Here is a 13,256-nt window from a genome sequence, read left to right as displayed (position 1 = left end):
AGTTGATTCTCACTTGGCCACCCTTGAGAATCATGGAGGAAAAGTGCTTTTTCAGTTCTTTCTAGTTAGTTCTTCCCTAGCATGTACTATCCAAACTGTAGTTAAAATGATGTTCGCCTAAGTGACCATCCCCCCCCTCTTCCCCGATGCACTGGAAAATGGGTCCACAGGGAACTGCGATTGCTAAAGCAAAAAACAAACAAAAGAAAGGAAAACACTTCATTGCATTGTGCATCCAGAGACCTGGATTTCTTTCACATAAAATACTGAAGACTTGGCTATTTAGAACAAGCCAAATAGCCTTCTGATTTGCTTATTCGTCCAGATTGTTCTCTTTTTAAAAGTGTGGCTTGATTTCCCTTAAAAACAGCATTTTGTCTCTTGTCAATCTGTTTTCCTACCCGCAGCTGGTTACCGTCCTTTAGATACACTGTGCCAGCTGAGATCACTTCCTCCTTCAATAAAAATAGATGAATCCCGGTTGGAGCTAGTGGAAGTGTTCTGTGCTGTCGATGCTAATCCCTTGTCAGCATAAATATTTTTAAGGTGTGTGTGTGTGTGTGTGTGTGTGTGTGTGTGTGTGTGTGTGTCTGTGTGATGTCAGAAGACTATTTTCAGAAGTTGATTCTCTCCTTTCAGATCATCAGGCTTGCAAAGCAAGTAGTTTTATGTGCTGAGCCATCTCTCCAGCCCTTAAATGTTTTCTCACTGAACTTTGAAAAGCCAGAGGAAAGGAAAGTAATAGACATGTAGGAATACATTATTTTGACCTATAGAGTATGCGTTACTTGTGACCTGGTAAACCATGTCTGAAAGAAATGGCCAGTGTGAGGCACTGTGATGATTTTCTTTCATTAGCCTTTGGCGGGATTTACAATTCCCTGGGAGACACACCTCTGCGTATGTCTATGACAGCAACTTATGGAGGTGTAACTAAGAATGAAGGCCCTAAACACATGTAGCACCATTCCAGAGACTGGGGCTCCAGGTTGAATGAAAGGGTGAAAGGGGAAAGGGAGAAACACTAAGGGCTCCCTGTTTCTTGGCTTCCTATTCAAATGAGATGTCAGGAGATTAGAAGTCCCATCTGCCACAAAGCCGTCTCCCACCATGGACTTCATCTCCTCAAACTATGATCCAAAATAAACCTTGTTAGCATTAAGTTGCTTGTCAAGCATTCTATCGCAATCGCAAGGAAAGTATACAGGCACCTGATGGAAGGAGGTGATCAGTTTGAGTCATTGTGTACACAGAGGTCACATGACACATGTGAGCAGGAGGATGCACAAGAGCTACAGTGACATTTCCTCTTTGGTGTCATCTTTCCCCTACCCTCAATAACACAAAGTCTACAGTCCTTGGGCACATGACTATAAACTATACTAGAAAAGGGAACCTGATTCAGGGAAGCTGAGCTCTGGTCTCTCAAGCCAGAGTGAAGGCAGAGGCTGGCAATGGTGGTGTCCCTCCCTCGTGGTCAAAAGTTGAGACCTGAGTCTGTCTTCTGGGTTGGCCAGACAGCTCAGCTGATACACTTGCCGTGCAAGTCTAAGAACCAGAGTTGGGTGTCCAGAACCCAGTAAAGGGGAAAGGGGAGACCAGCTTCACAGAGGTGTACTCTGACCTCTACATGCACATGGTGACACATGTGTGTTCCACTCAGAAAATAATGAATAAAAATTAAAAATATTTTCCAACACCTTTGTAGCCCTCAAAAATCACTGTAGATTCCTATATAGTGTTCCATTGCATTGATATACCTGCACTTACAGAATCTGTTCACACAGATGAACATTTTTGCTTCAATAAACATAAAATTCTCACTCCATGCTCAAGGCATTCCCAAAGTGAACTTTCCAAGTAAGGAGTGTGAACATGTTTATGCCTCTTGTTATGTACAACAGTAAAATATTTTCAATGCAAGGTTGACCTTACAAACAGGGGAAATTATAGTCGCTTCTATAGATTTTTTTTGGGTGGCCTGAAAGATCTTCTCAACTCAAAGGCACTGCACATTTGCAGTTATTACTATGAAAGTGGGTTTGGAAGCACTACAGACTGACTTACTGACTTTGACTAAATCATATGCCATATTTCTGGCTGAGAAATTAGCTAATTGCAACTACAATCAAATCTTATTATAACTAAAGTCAAAGTTAGTTTTTTTATCTATACCTTACAAAAACTGTAAGACTAAACCAAAAAGGGAAGAGAATAAAAATAAGAGCAGCATCTATTCTGTCAGATAAAGCATATATCCTATATGCTTTAGCATATCCTATAGCATATTCTACAGCATATTCTAATATTACTAATTAAAGCAGAGCTGTGGTAGAAGCAGAAACATATGCACACATCAATGAAAAGCAGTTAAAACAGTGACGGTGATCAGCACATTTGGGCTTAAAGACATTTGAAAAGCTCCAAATACAAGTTATAGGGGGATAGACAACATTTTGAGGGGGATTAGCTATTTTGGAAAAAATATTTTAAGTCATTATTTCTGAAATACACAAAGTTAGTTAGGGATAATTTAAATTATTATCATAAAATGTAGAGATAGGACCAGGAAGATAGCTGATCAGGTAACGGTGTTTGCTGCCAAGCATGATGGCCCGAGTTTGCTTCCTGGGATCCAGTCCAAAGTGAAAGGCAAGAACAAATACCTGCAAACTCTCCAAACCACCTGTGCACACCACAGTAGCTTCCTCTGCCACTCAGTGCATGCACAAATAAAATGAATGTTCAATTTTTACAGTGTGGAAACATGACCACAAAGAAGAAAATACAGGTAGATATCTATGTGTCTTAAAGGAGAACTTTTTAAGCATGCAAAACTAGAATTTCAAAAGACTAAATTAAAAGGTGTATCTACACAAAAAATTATCTCAAGAAACAGCAAATGATACCAGCAGTTTCCCTTTGGTATCTTCTATAGTGTAATATTAAATGGGTAGATAGGGGTTGGAAAGATGACTTAGTAGCTAAAATTGTGTACTGCTTTTGCAGAGAACCCAAGTTCAGTCTCAGAATCCACATCAGACAGCTAACAACTACCTATAACTCCAGTTTCAGGGGACTTGACACCTCTCCTAGCCTCTGTAGGTATTACACTCATGTGCACAAACCCACATATGTATACACATAATGACAAATCATTACCGTGAACATATGCATGAAATCTTCCTTTAGCAAGCTTAGGATAAATGCTTCTACCTTTCTCCTTATTCATAATCAATGATTCTTTTAAAATATGAGTTCTAAGTAGTATGCATAAATTTTATTATGTGTCTGTAGCAACTTTTTTTATATTTTCCATTATGTTTTAATGAACCATCTGTCTAAGACTTATTTTCAAAAATTGAAGCATTAGTAATTGGGTAAATTATATTCTTGCTAGTGCTTGTATTATGGCTCATGGTTTAGCTGTTGTCATCTAGGTTAACTGCTCTGAGAAACAGGGATGCAATTAAGGATTAAGCAGGGACACAAGACAAGCAGCTCAAGGACAGGTTCGGTGCAAGTGTGGACATCCAGCCCATGGCACCTCTCACAAGACAAAAAAGCACATGGCTGTGTAGTGTTAAGGAAAATCTATAAGGTGATAAGAAAAATAATAAATAAAAACAGATTCAACTGAGCAGGATCTGAAGGGACAGAGAACTCCAAATAAGGTCAGAACTTAGGAGGGTATTGGAGCCATCTCCGCCCATGACAACACAGGCAATGTGGATAAGCCCAGTTGCAGAAGGACCAGGACCCTTGGAGGGAAAGGGGCTCCTTCATCTTCTGTCATTTGACCAGACACATCACCATCTACAAAACCAGGGTATTCCTTTTATCACCAGCAAGAGTAAAGCTTTGTGGGGGGAGGTGGAGCATGCATTCAAGATTCCTAACCATAGTGAATTGCCCTAACTCTGGGGCAGACACAAAGGACAACCTCCTACTTAAGCCACAGCATGGGATCCAAGGGATGTGAAAACCCAGAGCCCAGGAAGGAAGCATTAGCCAAGCTACAGGAGACAAAGCCTCCTAACTGATGGGGGATGTCCTTCTGTATATATGTTTCTCTTATTAATTGATGAATAAAACACTGATTGGTCAGTAGCCAGACAGGAAGTATAGGTGGGGCTACCAGAGGGGGAGAATTCTGGGAAAAGGAGACAGAATGAGTGGCCAGAGAGACACCATGTCACTGAAGGAGTAACATGCTGGAGCATTCTCTGGTAAGATAAGACCATGTGGAAATACTTAGATTAATAGAAATGGGTTAATAATTAAGAGAGAGCTAGCCAATAAGAAGCCTGAGCCATCGGCCAAACAGTTTGGAATTAATATAAGTCTCTGTGTGTTTATTTGTGGCTAACTGGCTTAGGGACCAGGTGAGAAAGAAACTCCATCTACACCCAGCAGTGGTGTGTGGAGCAAGGTCAGGGAGCTGAGTCAGTGCACAGCAATGGGGAGGAATGGCTGGCCCACCAGATCGAAGAAGCTGTGTGTGCTGTCAGTAGCTCCACACACCTTCGACCCCTTGTGGGTGGGCACGCCAACGGGGATAGGAGTGAGGGAAACTTTTACTTCTCTCAAGCACATTGTGGGTATTTCACAGCTGCTGCCACTGGGTAGGACTGTTTAGTTGCTTCCTCCCTTAGCAGTTTACATAGTATTCTCTGGAACTGTGGAAGCTAGACTTAGGAAATAAAGCTTCCAAGCCGGATCCAGCTTGAATCATCCAAGGGTTATGTCCCAAGACTTCAATGTATTTAACAGCAGGACCCACCCTCAACCCGAGAGGCAACCTGGAGCTATGTCTATAATTACTATTGTTTTGCTAGTCACTTGGGCTACCCTGACCAACCAGGCAGTTTCTCTTGCCTGGTACTAATGGCTCTTATGGGGAACATTACCAGCCAAGTGGCTTAACTTTCATATATGTATAATAATATCTGTATAATATATATATACATATATAGAGAGAGATTATATATATATATGTGTGTGTGTCTGTGTGTGTATAACTTTATAATTTATATTATATATGGCATTTTAGGTAAACATACAATATGATTCCTTGAGGCTTTAGCAAACAACCTTGATGTTATTTGTCTCTCATCACTCCTTCTGTATTGACTTACCTACCTACTTCTTCCCCAGATGGAGACTCCTTCCCTGTTTTTCCATTTCAGGTGATAATAATGATTGGCTAAAAAGAAGCTATCTATGTGAGGGAGACATGGAGGGGTTCAAGAGGGGTAATTGGGAGGGGCTGGGGGAAGAAAAGGAGAGGGGAAAGGTAATATAATTATATGTCAATTAAAAACTTATTTTAAAAATTAGGAAAAAAAAGTCCAAGATTTTTGGCTATATTGTTATTGACTCTACAAACACTAATGTTTCTATTCTGTTAGCAAATGATTAGTTATCCTGTCCCTATGGTGATGTTTTGTTTATGCTCTAACAAATAAAGCTTGCTTGAAGATCAGAGTGTAGAGCTAGCCATACTAGTGAACCATAGATGCCAGGCAATGATGGCTCACACCTTTAATCCCAGTACTTGGGAGTCACTCACCTTTAATCCCAGCACTAGGGAGGTGGAGACAGGAGTGATATGGCTAGGCAAAGAGAGGAATATAAGGCGGCAGGAGACAGGAGCTCATGGCATTCAGTCTGAGGATTCATAGGGACAAGATTTACCCCGGAATCTGATTCTGAGTTTTTATTATTAAGACCTATTAGAACTCATGCTACATCTCACCAAAGTTCTTGCTTCTTCTTAAGGCATCTGTGAATTCTCCCAAGGCCACAGTGGACTGTTATTCAGGAGTGACTAGACAGCTCGAGAGTCTGCAATGTTAGGTTAGTCACCCGCACCACCTTGGGTGCAGCCTGCATGTTTGTGAGCAGTGTTCTGCTGACCAGATCTATACAAGACTCCTAAACCCACACATGCTTTGTTAGCCCTTTATAACAACCACCCCTGTGTATCACACACAACTTCACATTTGTTCCCTGATGCTCTGTCTCCACTTGCTCTCTTCTCTCACCAAGAATTAATGTGATGAGTTCTCAGCATTTTATCTCCAGTGTCTACAGAGTGCCTAGAAATTTGCTTGTAAGAGTAATAAAAAGGGTTATTACATATTATAACACGAGAGCTACACTTATTGGAGAATATGTAAACCCCTTCATTTTGGGACTAATCGGCAAATCATTACAGGACTCCATAGAACAAACCAGGAACTCGGCAGCTGAATCAGACTGTGGGAGAGAAGCTGCAGGCTTTACCATGACCAGTGTTTCTCAACCTTCCTACGCTGCGACCTTTAATACAGCTCCTCATGTGGTGATTTCCCAACCATGAAGTTATTTTCATAACTGTAATTTTCATTCTGTTATGAATCTTAATGTAAACATCTGTATTTTCTGATGGTCTTAAGGCAATGCCTGTGAAAGGGTCATTCAACCTAGATGGAGTTCAACTTTTAAAAACGCAGAATGAGCCAGAGGCATGCTTGAAATCTCTGCACGAGACAGCCTGAGGCAGCCCACTTGACCTCTCAGATACACCCCTCACCACCACCACCACCACCCCACCCCCACACCACCCCCACCCCACACTGAGTCTCACACAGACAGAAAAAGAAATCTGACTCCTTCTCTGGGACCCTGCCTGCTGCTTTCTTGGAATATGATTCGGCATATTGTCTTTGTCTTTCATGCCTCTGATAAATTCTTTGACTGCCTGTGTAATTGGCCCTCTGTGTCACCCTGGAATTTAAAGGTTTGGCACCTGAAAGATTGCATGGAGGTAACGGGGCAAGGAAGGAGAGTTACCAACAATGAGGAGAGAAACAGCTTTTAACAATGTCAATGAGAACACCCAAAAAATCCAGGAAAGAGTGGAAGGACAGCACCACGTGTGCTGCTCCATCTTGTTTATTCAAATAAAGCTTGCCTGAAGATCAGAGGGCGAAGCTAGCCAACATCTAACCATAGAGGTCTATACACACCAACTGGAAGTGAGATGGCTAGGCAGAGAGGCATATAGGTAGGAGAAGACAGGACCTCGCTGTCTTTTCAGTCTGAGGATTTCCTAGCGGTAAGAGCTCTAGTGCCTGGCTGCTCTGCTTCTGTGATCTTTCAGCTTTCACCCCCTAATATCTGACTCCGGGCTTTTATTATTAAGACCAATTAGAACTCGTGCTACAACCACAGAGCCTGAAAGACAGATGGAGTTTGCCCAGTGAGCATACCTGTGGGTGACTGAAGAACATGGATGGAGAGTTTGCCCTATGAGCAGGTCTGTGGGGAACTGTCTTGATTATTAATTGATGTAGGACAGCCTGGCTGACTATGGGTGGCACCATTCCCTGGGCAGGTGGTCTGGACTGTATGAGAAAGCTAGTTAAGCATGAGCCTGTGAGTGAGCCAGCAAACAGCACTCCTCCATGGTTTCTGCTTCAAGTTCTTGCTTAGTTCCTGCTTTGTCTTCCCTCAGTGACAGACTGAGCTGAAATAAACCTATCCTTCTCCTAAGTGGCTTTTGTTCAGAGGTTTTTATCACAACACAGAAGAAACTAGAAGATACCCGTATTTGTGTCTCCACTATTCACAGGGTAGATATGGCTCTATGCAGACTGATGTACATCTCTCTGGAGTGTATTTCATTTTCTAGGGTGTTTGGGACACCAGTGATTTCCACCTGGAATCTGAGAGCAGTTTCAACATGTCTTCAGCTTGTGGGACTCTGTTGTCCAGACAGACCCATCACTCCCAGCAGACTACCCTGCAGGCAGTGTCTGGAATGAGTTCCAAGCTTCGTCCACCCTGATTCTGAACTTCAGACTTCCCTGTGCACCTCCATAATCAGACCCAGGTCTTTTGGCCTCTTCTGTCACTGTGCCTGCTCTGGTCCTTTCTCTCTACCAAATGTCCACCACTAAGCCACCACTGCAGGGCTCAGCCTGTCTGACTCCATTTCTCTTTGGAAAACCAGGCTTTAATACTGGTACTTCCTGTATGTTCCCAGGAGCTGGACAAGTCCTTGAAACCCCTTACTCTCGTGGGCCTATGCCAAGCTTGCTGTTGTTGCTCACACTCTGTATTCCTCTCACACAGGCCTCACTCGTCCCACCTATTCACAGATGTTTCGCCTAGCCTTTTGCGCCCACCTCCTGAACCCTCCAAGGCCAGATCGAGTCCTGTCAGGTGCCCAAAGACTCCCAAATGGTTAGTACTCTGTGAATACATTACAATAAAGTAATGGGATTTATGCAAAAGAGATGAACAGAAAATGAGGACAGTGGAGTTAAAAAGTTCAGGGGGACATGCACAGAAAGCTGAGTTTATAAGAAACAAAGATGGAGATGAAGGATAGCTGTTGGTATAAGGACCTGGAAGGTAGAGCATTCAAAGAATGCCCTACATAGTAGCAGAGTAAGAGGAACCATGAGATAAGGGAGGGGACAGAGTGACAGTGTTAGGACCTTTCTAGTTAGGATCTCCAATTAGAAAGAAGACAGCCATTGGTTTGCTGCAAGTGGCCAACTCTGAAAACAGAGGCCAAAATAAGGCTGCAACCTTTGCTCTAGTGAAACCCTGGCACCCACATGTATGTGCATGGTTGGAAGGGAGCCACATACAAACTCTTTTTGAGCAATGCTGGTGCCCCAAGCCACACACAGGGTAGAGGGTGCCTCTTCTCATGTTGACACACACATGGAGTAAGGTCCTACAGATACACTGGTTGCCCTCTTAGGCTTTGCATATGAGGCAGCAAATAGCTATCTGTAGGTAGGAAGGGAAAGGATCCTCCGGTGAAAACTGTAAGTTGCTCGTGTGTGTTGCCATGAGAACAGAGGCTACAGCTGAAAGGATTAAAGGTTAACACAGCAGTCTGGAACAAGATGACAAATAGATGTGAGATAACCGAGCTGAACAGACAAGAGGAAGGAAGGACAGAGTTCTAGGTTAGCGAGAGCAGGCTGGCTTTTCCTCCAAGCCCTCTCAGAACATATACAAAGATAGAGGTCATGAATGTCCTATTACACACCCTTGCTTCTAATTCAGCCAATAGTAACTGACTGGATGTTAAGTTGACTGTTAATAAACTCACACCTAGTTGACCACCCTATAGACAGGCACTAAATATGAAGTAACCAAGAAAAACTATTACTCCCTGTATCCTAGCAGCCATGATGGACTTAACTCTCTGGCATGGTAAAGCTATAAGCTGGTCATGCAGATGTGAAAACAGAGAGCTGAGTGTAATCAGCAGCAAGGCCAGAGGGTAATAACCATGGTCAAGAGACAGCTGGCTGAGACAGTCAAGGTGAAAGCTGGAGTCAGCCATGGGCGTGGAACTAGGGGAATATGCATAGACTGTGTGGGCTTCCATGGGCACCCTCCATGATGGCTCAGAAAATTTACCAATAGCGGTTGCCTCAGCATTTGCCCAGTTTCTATCACTGTCCTATAAAACTCCCAGACAAAGGAAAGTCAAGGGCTTCTTTCTTTTCTTGGAAACCCCTCCCACTCTTGGGAGTTTCTCTCACTTTTCCTCAATTTCCCACTTTTCCATAATAATTCTTAATAAAGCTTGTTCTTGCTTTGCATAATACCACAACTGTCTCTCTGAGTCTCTAATCTTCTTTGGTGTGAGACAAAGAACTTGGAGTCATGGCTCACAGTCTATCTTTAATGACCATGAGTGTCCAGCATTTTAGGTCCTCACGGGCCACAAAAAGGCCTGTCACTCAAAAGCCCTGCATCACACAGATGGCAGCCTCCCTGTTGCTGTGTTCCAGCACTGGTGAGATGGAAGTTCAACATGATCATTTTATGAGAATGTCTGAATTGATCCTTCTACATCTTTTGGGTGCTTTTCACAGTTTCTCATGATCACTCTCAGCATCAAGTGTCCTTCAGGCCAGAATCAAGGACATCTTTCTTAAGCTAAAATGTTACTCATAGGCCAACAAGATGGCACGAGAATAAAAGCTCTTACAACCTGAGTTCAATATCCAGTTGTCTACATGGTGAGAGAACTGACTCCCAAAATGTGTTCTCTCACCTCCACATGCATGCCACACTATATGTGTTCACATATGCGTGTGTATGTGTATACATGCAAAATTCATCTTCTAAAAATTAATACCTACACAGATCCTATGAGACTTTATATACTCATTTCCTGAATGCCCGTCTCCCCTATGGCCTTTGTGCTGCCCCCAAGACTCTGTTTTCCAAGACTCATAAATGGTAACTTAGTATTACTAATTTTAAAAGGGCCCTATGAGCTCCTATGATTGAAGGCACTATTAGTTGTCATGGGTTTTCTTGACACATAAACATCCAGATGCATTTGTTTGGTATTTCCTGAATTTGTGTTTCTGCTTAATCAGTCCCAATAAAAATATGCAACTCTAAAAGGATAAAGCCATGACTCAGAATCAGAGAGAAAATGGGGACAAGGGCTGTGGCTGGAGACTAGTGTTGGTGTCTGTCCTTGTTCCACCAAATAGCTTACAGAAGACATGGCACAGGGAGAGAATCTAAGTTCTGGTAGGCTAAGGGGCTGAAGTCAGATTGGTGTTGGCTTGGTAGTACCTTGGCAAAGTCTTGTCAGGCCTCTGATGCATAGCATAGCTTCACCAGAGACAGGAATCGGGTTTCTTTTACTGGCTTCTCATTTGGGGTAAAGCCAATAAGGCATGGCACATAGGCAACCAACAGATACTGACCATGTAGTAACTGCCCATCATTCTCAAATTTGGCTTCTTCCATCTGCTCCTCAGAATTCTATAGCAAGTCAAAGAGGAGAGGGTCCTAAAGCAAACACCACCTACCATATGAACTCCAAGAGGGAGGGTCACCACAGAGCCTACTGGAGAAGAGCATGCTGAATGGAAGATTCAAACTCCACCCACAAGTGAGGAGGTCCCAGAGCTTGAACAGATGAGTAGTGCAGCTCTACTGTGCTGTGCTGAGACTCAAGTACAGATGTCACCACAGCAGCAGCATCTCTCCAGCAGCTCAAGGACATCTCTCTCTCTCTTGCCAGCTCTTGAGAGAGGAACGCTGCCTGCTTGCTCAGCCTTCCCTTGAACCCTCCCTGTTCCACTGACAAGCCCTGCCATGCTCTGCTGCCTGAGGCAGCCTAGAGAGCTGTTTCCATCTCTCCACAGGGTTAGGGAGTTTTAGGCAGCACAAGAGGGCCAGGAGACATTAAGAACATCATGCAGAAGGTAGAAACAAGTTATGTAAAAGATGGTATTGAAGCATGGTAAAAGAAAGGAGTAATGTCCCTTCAACTCTGCAGAAGAGGTGACAGCTTCACTCGTCAGACTCCAGGGATTCTTGATGTTAACTCCACCCTGGAGTCCATCTACCTGGGAGTAAAGAAATGTCCAATGCAATCTTCCTGCATTCAGCCCTCTGCAGAACCTTACGGCAGGGTGTCGGAACAAATGTTCAGCTGAGTGTGAGCTCCTGGAGCCTGTCTAGTATTGCTACACATGCACTGTGCTCTCTGATGCCACTGCTTGCATTTTACATCTGCCAGAGTTTTAGTGTGTGGGGATGCACAGGATGAACTTTACAGGTGAGTTAAGGACCAGGATGGTGAAGGATGAAAACAGCTCAGTGTGGAGAACCAGAGCACTCTCATCTACATGGTGAGGCAGAGGAAGCAAGCAGGAGCTCATCTCCAAGTGCTGGATCCAGCAAATAAACAGACACCAAGGGGACTAGAAGCAGTTTACTAATAAAAAAAACAGGTGCTGAGATGGAAAGGGAAATGGTTGTAATAATCCCTGTGGAACTGGCATGAACTTGTGGTTTGCCGAATATGCAGGTCAATTCAGACATGAATGTGTGTAAAGAACAGTGCTTGTCTCCCTGGAAAGAGGGAACACATAAGAAGCAGACACAGACACCAGCTGGAGACTCCCACTGGAACAATCATGAAAATAATGGATCTTAACTCATAGAATAAAATAGGACGCCTGAGTCCACTGACTTACTAGGAAATGAATACAGAGTTTGATGAGGGACGTGATATTTACATAACTTTGGAAAAAATACGGAGGTTGAAAGAAATCTAAAATGAACACTCATTCATGTACTTCAATGGGAAAATTCTTTCCATCTGCTGGACCTCATCCCAAGTTCAACTGGTCAGTGGGAATTTCCCATTTACTGGAGCAAGTGTGCCCCAGGCCATCCATGGAAAGAAGGTACATTCAGGATTGACCTTGGTGTGCATCAATGGGCCCCGTAGAAAGCAGTGAACTGTGAGCCAAAGACCCATCCTCTTGCAGTGCACAGAGGTCCAGAGTGGTGTTTGCAGTGGACAGATGTCCAGAATGGTGTTTGAAGTGGACAGATATCCAGAGTGGTGTTTACAGTAGACAGAGGTCCAGAGTGGCGTTTGCAGTGGACAGATGTCCAGAGTGGCGTCTGCAGTGGACAATGGTCCAGAGTGTGTTTGCAGTGGACGGATGTCCAAAGTGGCATTTGCAGCAGACAGATTTCAGAAACTGAGGCACTGAACTAAGTTGATAAATAGAAGCAAAATGCAATGCAATGCTTTTCACGATCAAGGTGAAACTGTTTGGAGTCCTTTCCAAAAGAGTGGGTGTGATGTCCAAATGATCAGTGTGGAAAGCCATCAAACGCCAGCTCTGAGAAGGATGTAAGGGCTAATGGTGATCACTCATCCCATACCACGAAGCTTCTTGAATGGCAGGCACTGCTCCAGGGCTGGGCAGAGCATCCTGGGTAGGATCTACACGCACCAAGCAAGGCAAGAGGCAGCATAATTGTGGGCAGAAGCTGGTCTCTGAGACAGTCTCCATGTGTCTGCTCCCTTCGGTGTCTTTCTACTCTCTTACCTTTAACTCCGGCCATCTTTCCAGGCCCAGCTTCATGGTTTTCCTTTCCCCAGTGCTCCAGGCAAAAGGACCATCTCTCCATTCCATACCCCATAGGACGGGCTGGTCCCAAGCTCAGACAGTGTATGTGCAACTCACCCCTAACGCCAGTTCCCACCCACCTGCAGGTCCGCCTTAAACATCCCTGTCAAGTTTACAGGGAGAAAAAGGTGATGTGAGCTAAAATTTGAAAAATGCTCATGTCTGTTGACTTTGAAAACCAGTATTTGGGACTGGCCTTTCCATGTCTCCCCCAGCTCATCAAAGCCCACACACTTACCTGATGTGGCCAAGGCTGTTGAAAACTTAATTTACTACCTG

The sequence above is a fragment of the Cricetulus griseus genome, chromosome 2 (genome assembly GCF_003668045.3).
Source record: "Cricetulus griseus strain 17A/GY chromosome 2, alternate assembly CriGri-PICRH-1.0, whole genome shotgun sequence".
NCBI classification, from domain to species: domain Eukaryota; kingdom Metazoa; phylum Chordata; class Mammalia; order Rodentia; family Cricetidae; genus Cricetulus; species Cricetulus griseus.
The sequence above is the reverse complement of the archived record's forward strand: the minus strand, read 5'-3'. Positions refer to the sequence as shown.